The sequence below is a fragment of the Microcaecilia unicolor genome, chromosome 2 (assembly GCF_901765095.1).
Source record: "Microcaecilia unicolor chromosome 2, aMicUni1.1, whole genome shotgun sequence".
Lineage (NCBI taxonomy): Eukaryota > Metazoa > Chordata > Amphibia > Gymnophiona > Siphonopidae > Microcaecilia > Microcaecilia unicolor.
Genome location: NC_044032.1, coordinates 610573593 through 610594353, shown reverse-complemented (window position 1 = coordinate 610594353; position 20761 = coordinate 610573593). Strand labels below are relative to the sequence as shown.

At 42.9% G+C, this 20761-nt stretch overlaps 1 protein-coding gene across 1 annotated transcript in view; it reads left to right on the top strand.

Moving 5' to 3' along the window:
- LOC115461641 overlaps window positions 1-20761 on the top strand; it is a 254455-nt gene that overhangs the window by 121743 nt on the left and 111951 nt on the right. The window lies entirely within an intron of this gene.

Here is a 20761-nt window from a genome sequence, read left to right as displayed (position 1 = left end):
AAGGTTGCAGACTGATCACCACATAATGTGAGCATTCAATTCCTAATGGCAATCAATCCATTTGAGAGGGGTTCGTGGTCAGTGCCCAGGATTGCGTGCCCAAATTTGTGCACCTGCCCAAAATGCACATGCAAACATTACATGCTTCCAATCTTAGGGCAGGCAGTGGCTTCCCCGTGTCTGTCTCAATAGCAGGCAAAATGTTACCAGGAACCAACCATTCCATGATCATTGCAGCAGGGCTACCAGTAGAAATCCGAGATCAGTAAACAAGGCCCTTTTGGGGGTTCCATCTTTTTGTTTGGTGCAATTACAGGAATATTGCTCAGCCATATTTACAATAGTTGGTCCACAACTTTGGAATTCTTTGCCTCTTAGTCTGAGAGGGATTCACAGATTGGATCTTTAAAAAAAAAGGAATTGAAAACATTCCTTTTTACTTAGACATATAATAGAATCTGATATTAATATACTGAGTCTTGGATTATCAGGGTAATGGGAAGCTGAGATTCTGGAGTTGGGGTTGGACCTGGTAGGGAATTTGGGACGCTTGAAATTGATTGCAGTATTTTATGTTTGTTGGTCTTATTATGTATTTTGTTTAGTTTAGTTTATTATGTGTGTTTTATTTGTAATGTGCTGAGAATTGCTAAGATCATGCAGAATATAAGCATTTTAAATAAATAAATACATAAACTTTGAGTAACAAGCCAGTTAATGCCAATAATTGGGTGCTAACAGACAGTTATTGATGTTAATTGGCACTCATTAACATTTGCACACACATCTGGCTGTGCAATTTTATAAATCATGGCACCTAACTCTACTAGTGCATAACTCAAAGGGGATGTGGCCATGGGCATGTTGGGGGCGTTCCGAAAACTTGCACACAGAATTTTAGAATAATATGTACATAAGTACGTAAGTATTGCCATACTACGACAGACTGAAGGTCCATCAAGCCCAGCATCCGGTTTCCAACAGTGGTCAATCCAGGTCACAAATAACCTGGCAAGATCCCCAGAAAGTACAAAACATGTTATGCTGCTTAGCATACCTCAATAACCTCCACGAAACCAGGACAACTGCTAACTGATAAGATAGTTGTCCTGGATTGGCGCTGTCGTGGACAAGATGCTGGGCTCTATGGACCCTTGGTCTTTTCCCAGTATGGCATTACTTATGTACTTATGTACTAATTATTCCATGCCACACTTCATGAACGCTTGAAGTTCTTATTTAGTGTTTTGTATTGTATTGTGCGAGAGTACCCTAAGACTTTGAAACCCGCGGTGTCAGGCGTATCCAGGGGAAGGCGGTCGGATGTTTGCACACAGTTCCGCCCTTTGATTCAGCGAGTTTTTGTGGACGCTGATACAGAGAGAAAGATAAGTGCAATTTTTATGAATGACTGTGCCACCTTTTCATATTTAGCGAATGAGCACGGCAAGTATTGGTATATATACAAAAAGTAAAAAAATATATATATTATTAGCCGACAATAATAGCACGCGTATGGTGAAAAATATAAAAAAAAGAAGAGGAACCCGATGAAAGAAGTGCTATACCACTAAGCAGCAGTGAAACTGGATTGCAAAAATGAGTGGGAAAGTCTGAGGGTACTCTCACACAATATAATACAGAACACTAAATAAGAACTTCAAGCATTGATGAAGTGTGGCATGGAATAATTATGAACTATCTTATCAGGTAGCAGTTGTCCTGGTTTTGTGGAGGTTATTGATTTATTTGTACCAGAGACAGAAGGATTTTTGTTTTTCGTTATCCAAAGCTTTAGCATACCTCCGCATTCCTAACTTAGGCACCAGCATTAACTCGGGTTTCAGCAGGTGTCAGTCTGGCACCTAGAGTTCAAGACGGGAATCGCGCTTAGCACCGATTTTTTTTTCCAGCACCAGATTTTGAGTGGCCTTTACTGGGGCTGCCTTTGTAACACTAGCGTTTTGTTTTTGTTTTTCTTATGACCAAGAAAATGATAGTTTATATTGAGTAGCCTTGAGTTTGGGAGTCACCCACTTGTGTGGTGGGACTCAGTTCTGGTTATTGAGGGGAAAAAATGTTTTCTCACCTATCAAAGAATGCATAAACTTCAAAGCCCACACAATGATCCACAAGATCCTCCATGGCGAATCTCCAAGCTACATGGCCGACTTGATCGACCTACCAGCCAGGAACGGGTCCAAATCTTCTCGAACATATCTCAATCTTCATCTTCCCAATTGCAAAGGCCTCAAATACAAAACCTACTACGCATCCAACTTCTCCGTTATAGGCATCAAACTCTGGAACGCAATACCTCGACACATCCGAACAACCAATGAACATCTACCTTTCCGAAAGCTGCTGAAAACTTACCTCTTCAAACAAGCCTACCCCAACAACCCAACTTAAATCTCGAACCTAATCCACACCACTAGCACCACCCATACTCCAATCCTCTCCCCCACGTCTCGTCCTATTGTCCTACTCGCTCTAACCTGGTTTACCTTTGTGACACATTGTACCATACTTTGTTTTATCTCAGTGATACTCTGTACCATACCTTGTAAGCCGCACTGAACCTGTTATCGAGCAGGGTATAAATGCTATAAATAAATAACAGATGTTTCCTGTACACTGCAGGATTGATCAGGCATACAATCCCTCCCATTCCCCTGAGAGCTGCATTCATTCTTGAGCTGTGGTACTAACTGAGGAGCTGAGTACTGCACATAAGAAGGTTTGTACATACTCAGAATTATACATTAATTCTGAGCTCTGGGAGATCTGTTCCATCCCAGTGCCATATGGTGACATCACCATTTGTGTGCCTGACCTGTCCTGCTATCTAAAGAAAACAATTGAGGAAAGGCTGAGAAGGTTAGGGCTCTTCAGCTTGGAGAAAACATAGTAACATAGTAGATGACGGCAGAAAAAGACCTGCATGGTCCATCCAGTCTGCCCAAGACAAACTCATATGTGCATACCTAACCTTGAATTTGTACCTGTCCTTTTCAGGGCACAGACCGTATAAGTCTGCCCAGCAGTATTTCCCGCCTCCCAACCACCAGTCCTGCCTCCCATCACCGGCTCTGGTACAGACCATATAAGTCTGCCCTCCCCTATCCTAGCCTCCCAACCACCAACCCCTCTTCCCACCACCTGCTCCGCCACCCAATTTCAGCTAAGCTTCTGAGGATCCATTCCTTCTGCACAGGATTCCTTTATGCATATCCCACGCATGTTTGAACTCCGTTACCGTTTTCATCTCCACCACCTCCCGCGGGAGGGCATTCCAAGCGTCCACCACCCTCTCCGTGAAAAAATACTTCCTGACATCTTTCCTGAGTCTGCCCCCCTTCAATCTCATTTCATGTCCTCTCGTTCTACCGCCTTCCCATCTCCGGAAAAGATTCGTTTGCGGATTAATACCTTTCAAATATTTGAACGTCTGTATCATATCACCCCTGTTCCTCCTTTCCTCCAGGGTATACATGTTCAGGTCAGCAAGTCTCTCTTCATACGTCTTGGAACGCAAATCCCATACCATCCTCGTAGCTTTTCTTAACATCCTTCGCAAGATACGGCCTCCAAAACTGAACACAATACTCCAGGTGGGGCCTCACCAACGTCTTATACAGGGGCATTAAAACCTCCTTTCTTCTGCTGGTCACTCCTCTCTCTATACAGCCTAGCAATCTTCTAGCTACGGCCACCGCCTTGTCGCACTGTTTCGTCGCCTTCAGGTCCTCAGATACTATCACCCCAAGATCCCTCTCCCCGTCCGTGCCTATCAGACTCTCCCCGTCTAACACATACGTCTCCCGTGGATTTCTACTCCCTAAGTGCATCACTTTGCATTTCTTTGCATTGAATTTTAATTGCCAAACGTTAGACCATTCTTCTAGCTTCTTCAGATCTTTTTTCATGTTTTCCACTCCCTCCGGGGTGTCCACTCTGTTGCAAATCTTGGTGTCATCCGCAAAAAGGCAAACTTTACCTTGTAACCCTTCGGCAATGTCACTCACAAATATATTGAACAAAATCAGCCCCAGCACCGATCCCTGAGGCACTCCACTACTCACCTTTCCCTCCTCCGAGCGAACTCTATTCACCACCACCCTCTGGCATCTGCCCGTCAACCAGTTCCTAATCCAGTTTACCACTTCGGGTCCTATCTTCAGCCCGTCTAGTTTATTTAAGAGCCTCCTGTGGGGAACCGTGTCAAAAGCCTTGCAGAAATCTAAGTAGATTACGTCCGTAGCACGTCCTTGATTTAATTCTCCTGTCACCCAGTCAAAGAATTCAATGAGATTCGTTTGGCACGATTTCCCTTTGGTGAAACCATGTTGTCTCGGATCTTGCAACTTATTGGCTTCCAGGAAATTCACTATCCTTTCCTTCAGCATGGCTTCCATTACTTTTCCAATAACCGAAGTGAGGCTTAACGGCCTGTAGTTTCCAGCTTCTTCCCTATCACCACTTTTGTGAAGAGGGACCACCTCCGCCGTTTTCCAATCCCTCGGAACCTCTCCCGTCTCCAAGGATTTATTAAACAAATCTTTAAGAGGACCCGCCAGAACCTCTCTGAGCTCCCTCAGTATTCTGGGGTGGATTCCGTCTGGTCCCATGGCTTTGTCCACCTTTAGCTTTCCAAGTTGATGATACACACTCTCTTCCGTGAACGGTGCTCTATCCACCTCATTCTCAGGTGTACTTTTGCCAGTCCCTCTCGATCCTTCCCCAGGATTTTCTTCAGTGAAAACAGAACAAAAGTATCTATTTAGCAAATTGGCTTTTTCGTCATCATTTTCTACATAGCGTTTCGTTGTATCTTTTAGTCTCACAATTCCCTTTATAGTCTTTCTCCTTTCACTAATATACCTGAAGAAGATTTTGTCTCCCCTCCTTACATTTCTAGCCATTTGTTCTTCAGCTTGTGCCTTCGCCAGACGTACCTCTGAGTGGTGATATGATAGAAGTCTACAAGATAATGAGCGGATTAGAGCGGACAGATGTGAAGCATTTGTTCACACTTTCAAACAACAACAAAACCAGGGGACACAAGATGAAGCTAGAATATGGTAGATTTAAAACAAATAGGAGAAAGTTTTTCTTTACTCAGCGTGTAGTTAGACTCTGGAACTTGTTGCCGGAGAATGTAGTGACAGCAGCGGGCCTTACAGAATTTAAAGGGGGTTTGGACATATTCCTGAGGGAAAAGTCCATTGAACATTATTAATTTTTTTTTTTTGTTGGTTTTGCTGGGTTCTTGAAGCCTGGATTGGCCGCTGTCGGAGACAGGATGCTGGGCTTGATGGACCCTTGATCTTTTCCCAGTATGGCGGTGCTTATGTACTTATGTACTAAGTGAGAAAAATGGAGTCAATATTCAAATTGGATTTAACTGGGTAGGAAGGCTCCTACCTTTAAATTCCCCTGACTGGGCCATACCTGGATATTCAGCAGCTGTCCATGGGCAGAGTCAGAGTAGTAACAAAGACAAACAGGAGAAGAATCTATCTCCACAGATGGATAGCAGAAGCAAAATACAGTGGCAGTTGGTGTTTAAAAAAAACTTTGACCACTGTGGGTGAATATTGAATGTTTTTACATTTCATGATTTTATATATAATTACAAAATGTAAGCTTTATGTTAAACTGTACCTGCTGTACACTGCCTTAGGTCAATCTCTTCATAAAGGCAGTTAATAAATCCCAATAACTAATCAGAATATAGTGAACTAAGGAAGAGAAAGTCACTGAGCTGCTTCCAGCTTTTTCTTTAAAAACAATTTTGAAACAATCTGATTTATATGGGAATTCAGGATCAAAGCCAGTAACAGAGATTTTTTAATGGTTTACCATGAACTCTTGCCAATACAACGGTGTGGCCTCAGAACCCATGTGGTTATTTAATATTATCCCATAGAATGAAACAGTGCTTCCTCGTGCAACCAAAGATAAAGGCTGATCCAGCTGGTGAGATCTGTAAACAATGATGGAGATAGGTTTTGTTTCTGCTATCTAACAGGCTATAACAGCCAATAGAAGTGACATTCCGTTGAACCTTCCGTTTTCTATTGGTCAACTGCTAACTCTAGACACAGACGTTCTGCAGACTACATGTGTTGCAATGACTTTGGAGATTGTTCCAAGGTCAAATTTTCAGTGTTGTTCTTGCATATTATTAAATAAAAGATAACTGGTGGCATGTAGTGTAATTTTTTTTCATTGCAATCCTGTCTGATGCCCTATGTCATAATAGGGAAGAGTATCCAAAAAGGATTTTTTTAATGCTCAGCATTTTGAAAAGATGGACTGTGATGTATTGTCTCCCAGGAGACAGGTTATCATTGTAATGTTTGCTACACTTGGCCATGGATAACACAAGCTTTTTTGAAGCTGTTCACTTAATTGTCTAGTTAAGAACGTTTTTGTTCGTGGGCTTCACGCTCATTGAACTGTGTTTCTCAATTTCTTTTTTACAAGCTGATTCTCAAGGTTAGTCAGACAGGTCTCAGACTCATTCCAGAGTTTGTTTTAATTTCAGTTCATTTTCTGGAGTTGCACTCAGAACAAGGCCGAATGTAAACAGTGGAGTCAAGTATGAACATTTGGTGATAAAACCCTAATCAGATCTAAATGTTAATAATCAGTAGAGGAGTTGTTGCTTTCCTTAAATGTCTGTGCAAGAACAGTCCTGGATTTTTTCACTGGTAAGAATCTCAACCAACTATTCTTAAGAAATACCATAGCTAACATGGTACCAGAAGAATAGCCACTAAAACAGGTTCCCATCATAGAAAATTGATGCTAACAGAATACTTTGGTCACACACACGGAACACAAATGCCAAATACAGAATAAGTGACCACAAACCATAAACAAATTAAATCACAATCCCGAGAGGCCAAACCTTCCATTTAGCACAGCACAGAGAAATACAAAGAGATGCATTTTCTCCTATACTGTGCAAAATATGATAGCACATGCAAGAGACAGTGTTAGGAGAGGTACAACTAGGGCAACTGGGTTTGGTCCCCTATCCAGAGAGAACCCCAGGCCAGCTGGAAGCTGAAGGTGCAGCCTGTTAGTAAGCTTTGGGGTCCCCTCCAAAATATCTGCCATGGGCCCCAGCCATATTCTAACACCAGCTCTGGCAGGATGTGCATTTCAAATCTGACATATTCTAATCACAAATACCTTTTGTTGTCTGCTCATTTTATTTTTCCAAGTCATGTTGGTCTCAGGCTCTGGTTTCTACATCTTTCTGTCTTCTCTTAACTCACTCACCAAGGTCTCCTGTCCATTTGATATTTCTGCTATCTCTCCATGTCCACTATGCATCTCTGTACTTCTATCTTCCTCCATGTTTAGTATCTCCCTTACTCTGTGTCCCTATATTTCTGTCCAGCTTCTCCCCTCTCTTTGTCCCCAGTGCCATTATATCTCTACCCTCTCTGACCCTACCCCATCCAGCTTCTCTCCCTCTCACTCCCTCCCCTTTCCAGCATCTGGTTTGGTTGCTTGATTCCCTGCCTGCCTGCCCTCCCTTCCTTCCTCCCTCATGCTGTAGGTTTAGTATTTGTTCCCTTTTCCTTCATCTCCTTGTTCTGGTATCTCTGTTTCCCTTCCCTCCCTCTTTGTGCTGTACCAGCAGTTCTCTCCCTTCCCTCCAGTTCTCCTTCCCCTCTTTCTCCCACGTCCAGCAGCTCTCTCCCTTCCATCCAGATCCCCCCCTCCTCTTCCTCCCACATCCAGCAGCTCTTTCTCTCCAGCCCCCTCTTCCTCCTCTCACATCCAGCAGCTCTCTCCCTTCCATCCAGTCCCCTCCTCCTCTTCCTCCTCCCATGTCCAGCAGATCTCCAGCCCCTTCCTCCTCTCCCTCCCATGTCCAGCAGCTCTCTCTCTTCCATCCAGTCCCCTCCGCCTCTTCCTCCCTTGTCCAGCAGCTCTGTCCCTTCCCTCCAGTCCCTTCTTCCTCTTCCTCCCTCAAAGAAGGGCAACCAAAATGATAAAGGGGATGGATCTCCTCTCATATGAGGAAAAGCTAAAGAGGTTAGGGCTCTTCATCTTGGAAAAAGACGACAGAGGAGAGATACGATAGAGGTCTACAAAATCCTGAGTGGTGTAGAATGAGTACTATTACTACTACTACTGCTTATCATTTCTATAGCGCTAGAAGGCATACACAGCGCTGTACACCATACACAAAAAGACAGTCCCCGCTCAAAGAGCTGACAATCTAGATAAGACAGGCAGACAGACAGAACAATTAAGGGTAAGGGATAGAGGTGAGGATAAAAGGACAGGGCAAGTGAGCAGAAGTGAATCGATTTGTTATTCTTTCAAAAAGTACAAAGACTAGGGGACACTGAAGGAAATTGCATGGAAATACTTTTAAAACAAATAGAAGGGAATATTTTTTCACTCAACGAATAGTTAAGCTTTAGAACTTATTGCCAGAGCATGCGGTTAAAACACTTAAGGGTATTTGTACAAAGCTGCGGCGAAAGGGGGCTTGAGCTGGCGTCAGCACATGTTTTTGATGAGCGCCAAGGCCCCCTTTTACCGTAGTGGGTAAAAGGCAGTTAAAAAAAAAAAAAAAGAAATGGACATGCGGCAAGTGAAGCAGTTGCCACACTTCCATTTAGGGTGGACTTACCGGCACCCATTGAGGTGGCGGTAAGGGCTGCCGCGCTACCCTGACAGTAACTGGGCAGCATGTCTATTAGATTGTAAGCTCTTTGAGCAGGGACTGTCTTTCTTCTATGTTTGTGCAGCGCTGCGTATGCCTTGTAGCGCTATAGAAATGCTAAATAGTAGTAGTAGTAGCAGCAGCACTACCCAATTACTACCAGGTACACACCGGTGCTACAAAAAAAATATTTTGTAGTGCAGGAAATGGCGTACGCTGGGGGGTGGGAACTACCACCAGGCTGCTGAGGTAACCTGGTGGTACTTCCCTTTTAGTGAGCGGTAAGCCCATGTTGGGCTTGCCACAGCTTTGTAAAAGGGCCCCTTAGCTTATCTGGGTTTTAAAAAAAAGGTTTGGACAAGTTTCTGGAGGAAATGTCCATAATCTGCTACTGACAGACATGGGGGAAGCCACTTCTTGCCCTGGGATCAGTAGCCGGTTCCAGAAATCCAGAAATTCGATGCCGAAGCCTGAACATGGCCCGGCATTGAATTTCAGGACATAACACCAGCGGCAAGTCAGCAAAACCGCCAAGTGCCACCAGCTAAATGTTGACTGCTTAGATTGTAAGTCCTCAGGGGATAGAAAAATATCTTTTCTATCTGAATATAATTGACCTCGAGCAACGACTAAAAAAGGTGTGAGCTAAATCCCAAATCATTCCCCTTTCTCTATCGACATGGTTTAATTAAAGATCAAACTTAATGGTATTTCTTTTGTGCAGAGAAGCAGTTATAAGGCAAAGACAAATTTGGGAAAAAAATTGCAACATCTGTTTAGCTCCTGCTGAGCAATTCTAATGCTCACATCTGACAAATAACTCTATCTTCGTGCTTTTGTTCCCCCGCCTCCACCCCCCCCCCCCCCCCCCCGTATTAAGCAGAATTGAATATTAACCTCCCAACGAACTTTTACCTTCCCGAAGACCTGATACGACATATTTGAACTTAAAATGAACTTTCACATGAACTTTATGTTGGCCCTCCATCTCCTACTAGAAATATAACAGATGGAAAATAGGCAGATATTTTTTTTAAACATTTTTAGACTCAAGTGCTTTGACACGTATTCCAGAGATGACTGGACAGGCTATTTACATTCACTGTTTACACTGCTAATTTTATTGCACTGCAGGGTGGTTTGATACAACCTATGTTTAAACTTAGATGGAGTCAGTTTTTATCTTTTCCGTGGGAGGAAGTTTTGTATCGCTGCTTCATACAAAGTCTTGCATTTTGTAGATGGCATACTGTATTTGTTTCCAAGTAATAAAGTCATTGTGGCATGCATTTCACCTTTGTTCACAAGCAACAAACATACTCATTCAAAGTGTTGTATACTCTGCACCAGGAGTGAGCCAGCCAGTACTTGACCATGCAGTTGCCTGCATTCACCCATTCTGCACCTCTGTGTTTGGCACTGTGCTTAAATAAATACAGTAGAACTTATGTGCTTTTGGTTTTTCAGCAAAACGTACAAAGTTGGATTTAGATGTCATGGAGGAGTGGCCTAGTGGTTAGGGTGGTGGACTTTGGTCCTGAGGAACTGAGTTCGATTCCCACTTCAGGCACAGGCAGCTCCTTGTGACTCTGGGCAAGTCACTTAACCCTCCATTGCCCCATGTAAGCCGCATTGAGCCTGCCATGAGTGGGAAAGCGCAGGGTACAAATGTAACAAAAATAAAATAGATACTATTGGAGATTCTACATGGAATGTTGCTACTATTGGAGATTCTACATGGAATGTTGCTATTCCACTAGCAACATTCCATGTGGAAGGCCACATTGGTGATCTGCAAGGGCCGGTGGTGGACTTTGGTCCTGAGGAACTGAGTTCGATTCCCACTTCAGGCACAGGCAGCTCCTTGTGACTCTGGGCAAGTCACTTAACCCTCCATTGCCCCATGTAAGCCGCATTGAGCCTGCCATGAGTGGGAAAGCGCGGGGTTCAAATGTAACAAAAAAAATGCCCCTTTTGATATACCACCTTTCATGAAGTATGAACAAAAAGGTTTATAAACAAAAGAAAAAGGAAATTAACACCAAAATATATGTTACAATGAAAGAGAAGCAAGTCAGGCAATCAGCAGAGTTTAGAAAGAAAGTCAGGAGTCGCTGAGGCCAATAGGTGACAAAACTGGTCCTTAAATGCCCCAATGAAAAGAAAGTTTTAAGTTTGGACTTAAATTTCACGAGAGGGGGGTTCTGAGTCTTATTTAGATCTGTTGTTCAATCTTTGTCCTTTCACAGTTGGACTGTTTTAATGTTATTTTCTTAAGTTGTATCAAGTCTCAGAAATCTCGACTTCAGTTGGTTCAAAATGCAGCAGCCAGATTGATTTGTTCTGCTTCTAAATATGATTCAATAACTCCCCTACTGATAAGATTAGATTGACTCCTGGTTGAAGCTAGGTTACGTTTTAAAGCTTGTGTTTTTGCTTATAAGTTTTTATGTGGAGAATTACTTACATATATTGTCAGATTTATCCTCAAGGAATATGATAGAAACTACTGCTGAGAATTCCATCACCAAAATCCATGAAATCTCATAAGGAGGCGAAAGGGAATGGGACTTGATATACCACCTTTCTGTGGTTTTTTGGAACTACATTCAAAGTGGCTTACTTAGTATATACAGGTACTTATTTGTACCTGGGGCATGGGGCTAAGGAGGGTTACATGACTTGCCCAGAGTTACAAGGAATTGCAGTGGGAATCAAACCCAGTTCCCCAGGATCAAAGTCTGCTGCACTGACCACTAGGGTACTCCTCCACTCCTCATAAATCGTTAGACAATTCATTACCCTATCAGGCAGCACTAATCTAGAACGTTCTGCTTAGGGGAACAACAGATTATCTTTGCTTTAGAAAACTATTGAAAACTTTTAGGTCTGTAATGTTCTTAGGGTATCTGATATTGTTTTAGTTTGCATCTTTTAATTGTGCTGATTTTATAATAATTTTTATTTTGATGTAAATTCCTAGATTCTGACTAGTTGCTCTTATTGTTATCCACTTTGAACCTGAATAGTAACTGCAGGTTATAAGGTCTTTTTAATGTAATGTAAAATGGAAGGACATTCCAAAAGTGTAGGGCAGTACAGAAGAAGGCACCAGTCTATTTATTTTTTTATTTATTGGGACTTATTTACCGCCTTTATGAAGAGATTCACCCAAGGCAGTGTACAGCAGGTACAGACTACATTTGTTTGAAGGGGTGAATAGACATGTGGCTAAAGGTGAGCCAGTCGATATTGTATATCTGGATTTTTAAAAGGCATTTGACAAAGTACCTTATGAAAGACTCTTGAGGAAATTAGAGAGACATTGGATAGGAGATATAATGCCCTATTGTGGATTAAAAACTGGTTAAAAGATAGAAAACAGAGTGGGGGGGAAAAGGGTCAGTATTCTTAATGGAGAAGAGTTGATAGTGGGGTTCCCTGGGGGTCTGTTCTGGGAACGCTGCTTTTTAACATATTTATAAAGGATCTAGAGATGGGAATAACTAGTGAATTAATTAAATTTGCTGATGCCACAAAGCTATTCAAAGTAGTTAAATCACAAGAGGATTGTGCAAAATTGCAAGAGGACCTTACGAGACTGGGAGACTGGGCATCCAAATGGCAGATGACGTTTAATGTGAGCAAATGCAAAGTGATGCATGTTGCAAAGAGGAACCCAAACTATAGCTACATGATGCAAGGTTCCACGTTAGGAGTCACTGCCCAGGAAAAGGATCTAGGTGACATTGTTGATGACACGTTGAAATTTTCTTCTCAATGTGCAGTAGTGTCTAAGAAAGCAAATAGAATGTTAGGTATTATTAGGAAAGAAGTGGAAACAAATGAGAATGTTATAATGCCTTTGTGTCGCTCCATGGTGCAACCTCACCTTGAATACTCTGTGGCTGTTCTGGTCACTGCATCTCAAAAAAGATATTGCAGAATTAGAAAAGGTTCAGAGAAGGGTGACGAAAATGATAAAGGGGATGGGACGACATCCTTATGAGGAAAGGCTAAAGCGGCTAGGGCTCTTCAGCTTGGAGAAGAGATGGATTAGGGGGTGATATGATAGAGGTCTATAAAATACTCAGTGGTGTGGAAGGGGTAGATGTGAATCACTTGTTTACTCTTTCCAAAAACACTAAGACTAGGAGGCATGCAGTGAAGCTACTAAGTATTACATTTAAAACAAATTAGAGAAAATATTTCTTCACTCAACGTGTAATTAAACTCTGGAATTCGTTGCTAGAGAATGTGGTACAAGCAGTTAGCTTATCCAGGGTTTAAAAAAGGTTTGGCTAATTTTCTTTAAAAAAAAAAAAAGTCCATAAGCCATTATTAAGATGGACTCGGGTAAATCCACTGCTTATATCTATAATAAGCAGCATAAAATCTGTTTTACTGTTGTGGGATCTTGCCAGGTACTTGTGACCTGGATTGGCCACTGCTGGAAACAGGGTACTGGGCTTGATGGACCTTCAGTTTGTCTCAGTATAGCAATGCTTATGTTCTTATGTAAGAGGAATTGAGTCTGGCTCTTGAAACTGTGGGAATAGAGAGGAGAGAATCATGATAGAGCGCACAGAGTGAGCAGGAATATGTGGAGTGATAAGCGAAGATAAGTATGAAGGGTAACTATTATGCAATTCTTTGTGTCAAAGATGTAAACTGTATTTTGAAACTGATAGGAACCAATGATGATGGAGAAGTAGAAGAGGTGTTACATTGTCAAATCGTTTTGCATGGCAGAGAATCCTTAAAATGGTTTTCCGAATGCTTTGCAGGCCAATAAGGAATGAATGACTTACAGCACAGTACACCACTTTACAATAATCTAGTCCTGAAATAATGAATGTACAGTCAACTGAGACAGGACATCCAGATAGAATCGTACCAAGTGAAACTGCTGTAGAGCCAAGAAGCTGGTGTTTACTAGTGTGCCAACATGGCTATCAAAAGAAAGTTGTTGATTGCGAATAATCCCTAAGTACCTGACGTGATCAATGAGAATAATTGAAGAGCCATAAGGAATAGACATAAGCGATAATTGCAGAAAACAGCCAGTCAGACAACATGCCACAGTTCTAGAAGGGATGAAAATAAGGGTATTAGAAAGTAGCTAAGTTGATTTAGATGAGTGAAGTCAAGGTTTACTGTATAATATACTTGAATATAATCCCATATGAATATAAGATGAGGTAACCCCCCCCCCCCCCCCCCCTAAAAAGGCGAGGAGGAATGGTTGACTCAAATATAAGCCGAGGATAGACATTTGGGAGATTATGACGAGCCAATCTTCAAAGACTACCAAGACTAGACATCCTTGCCATAAGTTTTTTTTTTTTAAACTTTTGAATTAATGGCGAAGAGCCCACATGGATTTAGTAAGGTTTAATAGAGTAAAATGGTCAGATTAAAAGATAAAAGAGTTATTCAGAGGGGTCAAAGCACAATCTTGCTGTGAGTAATTTCTGCAGACCTTTTGAGACTGCAGAGCTGGGCATCCAAATGGAAGATTACATTTGTTTATATTAAAAAAGTAATGCACATAGGGTGAAACAATCCAAACTATAGATATATAATCCCTAGATTCTCCCATGACTGGCACGGCATGTCTTTCTCTCCTCCCCTGCCTCGTAGTGACCGTGATTCTGCTTACCAGTACACCTGCATGCTGCCTCCGGAGGCTACCGCTGACACAGAAGTACGGTAACTCCACTCCTTGGAGTGGAGGAGTGGCCTAGTGGCCTATAGTAGAATTGGAAAAGGTACAGCGAAGGGTGACGAAAATGATAGTGGGGATGGGACGACTTTCCTATGAAGAGAGGCTGAGAAGGCTAGGGCTTTTCAGCGTGGAGAAGAGACGGCTGAGGGGAGATATGATAGAAGTGTATAAAATAATGAGTGGAATGGATCGGGTGGATGTGAAGCGACTGTTCACGCTATCCAAAAATACTAGGACTAGAGGGCATGAGTTGAAGCTACAGTGTGGTAAATTTAAAACGAATCGGAGAAAATTTTTCTTCACCCAACGTGTAATTAGACTCTGGAATTCGTTGCCGGAGAACGTGGTACGGGCGGTTAGCTTGACGGACTTTAAAAAGGGGTTAGATAGATTCCTAAAGGACAAGTCCATAGACCGCTATTAAATGGACTTGGAAAAATTCCGCATTTTTAGGTATAACTTGTCTGGAATGTTTTTACGTTTGGGGAGCGTGCCAGGTGCCCTTGACCTGGATTGGCCGTCTTTCCCAGTATGGCACTACTTATGTACTTATGTACTTATGTAGTGGTTAGGGTGGTGGACTTTGGTCCTGGGGAACTGAGGAACTGAGTTCGATTCCCGGCCCAGGCAGCTCCTTGTGACTTTGGGCAAGTCACTTAACACTCCATTGCCTGCCGCATTGAGCCTGCCATGAGTGGGAAAAAGTGCTGGGGTATAAAAAATGAAGAGCTTTGAACATAAGCAGATTCTGAGGGCCCTCACCGGCCCAGCTTACATTTACCATACTTCTTTGTCAGCAGTATGTTCAGAAGCAGCATGTAGACGTACCGGTAAGCAGAATTGCGGTCACTGCAGGGCAGGAGGCAGGGGAGGAGAGGAAGATGTTCTGGCCACTACAGAAGGAGGGAGGGAGGAAGACCAGAAATGGGTGCCAACTTGACTGTAAGCCAAGATACCAATTTTTTAGGCTTTTTTTTAAAGCCCCCAAATCTTGGCTTATAGTCTACTACTACTACTACTACTACTACTTATCACTTCTCTAGCGCTACAAGGTACACGAAAAGACAGTCCCTGCTCAAAGAGCTCACAATCTAAGTAGGACAAACACACAGATAGAACAACTAAGAGGTAAGGGAATTAAAGAGAGGTGGGGATAAAAGGGTACAGGGCAAGTGAGTAGTGGTTAGGAGTCAAAAGCAGCGTTAAAGAGGTGGGCTTTTAGCCTGGATTTGAAAACGATCAAAGACGGGGCTAGACGTACAGGTTCGGGAACTCTATTCCAGGCGTGAGGTGCAGCGAGATAAAAGGAACTGAGTCTGGAATTAGCAGTAGAGGAGAAGGGGACAGACGAGAGATTTATCCACAGAACGGAGTACCCGAGAGGGGGCTTAGGGAGAGACAAGAGTGGAGTGGTACTCGTCTTTGATTAGATAGGAACAACGTTTTGAAATTGTATTTCCGATATATGGTTGATAGTTTTTGGGGTTCAAAGATGAATATATTTCCTGACACATCAAGGGAATCGCAGACTGGGAGGTGTGAAGTCTTGGCTTTTCAGCCAGGAATCATTGCCCCAGGTGGGACCTTCCTAGCACGATTCCCTTGTAAGTGTTTTATTTTCCTTATTACTTATTTGTTTGAACCTAAGAAATTATAGAGTTTGTGGAAACAGATGAAGAATCCTCTGCAGCAACTTCCTTCAGTTACCACTGTACCGGCAGCAATAACCGATTAACCTTTCTCCCTCAGAAAATGTGAAGTGTAAGATTAACCATTTTGAGTTTTTCTTATTTTCTTTACGATTGTTTTCCTGATCTTGGATCTTCCAATTGTGGACAATTATGTAAATATATATTGTTGAGAGAAAATGTTTTCCTTTTTATATTAATTTCTGTATTTCCTTACATTTATGTGATAAATGTGAATGTAGTTAAGTAAAATGATAAATAAAATAATTAAAAAAAAGAGTGGAGGGGTACTGGGGAGCGGTAGAGTGAATGCACTTATAGGTCAGTAAGAGAAGTTTGAATTGAATGCGGAAACGGATAGGGAGCCAGTGAAGTGACTTGAGGAGAGGGCTAATGTGAGCATAGCGACTCTGGCGGAAAATGAGTCGCGCAGCAGAGTTTTGGACTGATTGAAGAGGAGAGAGATGGCTAAGTGGGAGGCCAGTGAGAAGCAGGTTGCAATAATTTAGACGAGAGGTGATAACAGTGTGGATAGTCGAGTATATATGGTAATTATCAGGACAATATAATTCATTTATGCCATGATCTTGTACTAGGGTAGTAAGTGGACTAAGAAAAATATTAAACAGCAGTGGGGCTATTATGGAACCTTGAGGGGACACCAGAGGGAATGGGTAAGAGATAGAGCAAGGCAAGAATTGGCAGGCAGGCGGAAATGTTGAAAACCGCTGAAGGACTGCATCCACGAGCAGCAAAGCATGATCTTCCAGATCAAATGTTCGTGACATTTTGAGAGAAATAGCTAAGGTACCCTTCCCACTACCATCAAAAGCAGAATGGAGCTGACCGAGTCGATCTGTGTGGATGTTCTCTGTACTGTGACCTAATCTGAAACCAGACTGACACAGCTTCTCTCAAGAATGGTATGTAAAAATAACATTTCATTTCCCAGGGCAGATTCCAACTGCAGTCCTTTCTGCACAGCGTTTGAGCAGTTGTTTGTCATGCGTTTTGTGGCCTTTGCTTAAAAGTCCTTTGATTTCTGCTATTATGTATCAACAGTCTAAAACCACAATGACCACACACTAAAGATTTGTGGGTCAGTATTCAGCTAGGGAGGTCAGCGTTTGTTTGTTTTTTTGTTAAAACACCAACTGCCTTGGCTGAATTAAATCCAGTATTCTGCACTGCTATCTGGCTAGCAGTAGGTGCTGAATATTTGAATTCAGTGGTGACGAATGTGGTGATATTGAGACCACTATCCAGATAGCAGCCTTTTTGCTGTTATCTTTTAGCGGACTGAATGGTTAGCGGAAAACTCTTAACTCTATCCAAGCTCTGCCTCCAGATTACCCTGGCATTATCCTGAAAGTGCTGAAGTGGGTCTGTTAGTAGAGGCTGATTTGAGTTTCAGTTTCAATTCAGGTTCAGCACTGAAACTAGCCCAAAATCTGGGTTTAGTCATGCTAGTGCATTTTCAGCTGAAACCGACCCTCCCTCCTCCCCACAACCATTCTCTGCCTGGCCTTTCTGCCCCCCCCCCCCCCCCCCCCCCCACCACCACCACCACCACAAGCACTGCCAGAGAGCTGGTCCTGCCAGCCTGGGATGGTCATCCCGACCACAACCCCGCTGCCTTCCCACCAACGAAAAGCCTTCCCCTGGCTTACCTTTAAATTCCCTAGTGATCTAGTGGCCTCTTCCGGGCAGGAGGATCTTCAGTTGCTCCTGCCCCTATCGGTTCCTCTATCAAAATGACTGCCAAGACATCCTGCAGCAGCCTTGTGAGACTGCCGTAGGAGGTCCAGGCAGCCATTGTGAGATTGGAACTGGCATGGGCAGGAGCAATCCCCAATTGTTCTTGCCCAAGCTAGTTGCAATCTCAAAATGGCTGTCAGGTCCTCCCACTGCAGTCTCAGCAGCCATTTTGACTGAGGAGCCAGCAGGGCAGGAGCAGCTGGGGATCTTCCTGCCTGGAAGACACCACTAGACCACCAGGGCATTTACAGGTAGGCCCAATGAGGTCCTGTGGGCGGTGGGAGGGCAAGGGAGTGGCCAGCCCGGCGGGACTCATTCTCTCTGCCAGGATGGAGGAAGGGGGTTGCCATTTTCGGATTTGGCTTGGGTTTCAAATTTCGGCTGCTGATTCGATTTTGGTTGAAACCAAGCACTCTGGTTTCCATCACCCTCTAGTCTGTAGGGATATTAAGCAGCACTCTGGATAATACCATTGAATACACAAGGATAGACTCAACAAAGCTATTTATCTGAATAATGGTGGCTGTTAACTGGATAAATGGCTTTGAATATTGCTCTGTTGATTTAACAGAGCTGCTTTTCTTAAAGGCATAGAATGGTAGAAACCTTAGTTAAATTGGGCCATAAATTACTTTCAGAGAACAAGGGCATCAACCTTTGTTTCCTGTTGATCTGGTCTTAGTGATGCAGAGGTGAGTTTTGAAATGATTTCCACAAATAAAAAAAGCATTTTCTCAGCAAAAATCAACTGTCTGAGAATTATCTAATCAGAATGTGACTTAAAGAACATGGGTAAATCTACAATGTGAAGACTTTCTGCCACGTTTAGAAGAGGCATCTGTGTGGTTGGGGTATTTGGCAGGGAATAATGCAAATGTGTACTTTTGTATTTTCAAAACTACACAGACACAGTACTTGTAGAAAAAGGAGATGCAAGCGTCTGAGGGTACTTTTTTTTTTTCTTTGGCAGTTTTGAATGTGACTGTGCCTGTTTTGGTGCAAAATCTGTGGATAACAATAGGCTTTGCAATTGTTTGGGCAGTATGAAAATTTCCCTGGTGGAGGGTAATTTTTTAAAGAGATTTTTGTGAGTATGTGATAGTATACATGTGTAAATATTGTTGTTTGCCGACACTAATAAATGGGGAATCAACACAGTGTTTTCACAGAGTAAGAATACTTATGAAATGAAACCTCAAATCTCCCAATGGCGGTGCTTAATAAAATCTACCAGCCATTTTTTCACTGGCTGGTAGATTTTATTAAACCTAGCCCCCATGCATTAAAGCACATGGGATGCCAAGAACCCACGTACTTTGATGACGCCTGGATGTGGGCATATTTGGGGGGCATATTTTGTGCAGAACACAGGTGGGATGCAATTTATACTGCTGCTTTATAAATTATACATAAACATTTACAAGTACCCTTAAATGTCTGCTGCTTCATTTTAGGTGCAATTTTGGCAAGATATGTGCTGGTATTTTATAAAGATATTTAGGTGTCTTGTTTCTTTATAAAATAGGTTACAAATAGGTGCCTTCTTGCCCTCTCAATCTAGATGACCTATTATAATATTACCTTCATAATGTTCTTAGGGGGGGGAAGGAGGCAAGTTACATATCATTGTCTATTTTAAGTAGTTTAGTGATTTCAAATCTTGTTATAAACTATTACTGTTGTAACCCTGGTCTCACCACACTCCGTCCAGGTGCCAACTAGCTCTTGGGTCAGCATCTGAGACCAGGGCCACAAAATTAAAGGTTCTAAGGTTTCTTTGCTCCAGAGCTTGGGCGTAGGCTGGGGCCAGACTTACTCCAGTAGGCCATAGGGTTTTGAAGTCAGACACTTGTATTTTTTGCTTTTCTGTGTTAGTCCAGGAGCATATTAACTTCACTCTCACCCAAAGAAAAAACTCCAGTCCAGGTTTTATATGAAAATAACAGGAACTTTACTGAAAATTCTGCAGCAGGCAGTTCAGATCCTTTAAGAACAAACAAGTTAATCTGTAATCCAACTTGACATCTTGGTACAAATAAATCACTTGGCTAATTTAGAAGTATGGTGAGTAGAGAGGTGTGGTGTAAATCCTCTAGTTCAATTTGTAGATCCTACAGTATGTACGTACCCATTCTTTCTGGGTAAAACAACCTAAAGCTGTGCCTGCACTGTTGCAGCAAGTGATCTCCACTCTCTGGACCACACCACCTTGTCTGTCCACGCTGTCCCAAAGGAGTACCTCTCTGGGTTACCACCTTTGGTTCTGAACAGGCTCGTTCCTGTTCTCAGGCTAGGATCCCCTAATTCCCACTAGGGGCGCAGCCAGACCTCGAAGTGTGTGTGTGTGTGGGGGTCCTAGAGCCCAAAGTGAGGGGGTACATTTTGGCCCGCCGCTCCCCCCCCCCCCCCACTGCAACGCCAAATACCTTGGATGGTGGAGGTCCCCGACCCCTGCCAGTTGAAGTGTTTCTCCAATGATGCTCTCCTTACACTGCCTGCCCAACATCCCTTCACGTTGCGCATGCTCGATTTTAATGAAATTGAGCATGTGCGATGTTGCGCATGCTCAGTTTCACTAAAACTGAACATGCATGCGATGAGAGGGAAACAGGGCCATGCCACTACTTCCCCCATGGAGCACCTAGAGCTGTGACTGGCAGAAACCTCCACTTAGTTCAGCCTTTGTTTCTTGAACCCATCCAGGACACCCCCCTCTCCACGAGGGCCACGGTGGAGATAGAAGCAACCAAAGACCTCATGTTTTCCCCATCAACAACATTTATTAACTCGAAACTCTTCCCCTGCTGTCATTCAACAACCAGAAACATTTCTCTTTACACTTTCCCCATAAACACTTCCCATGGGGCTGGGCTACACATTCTCCCA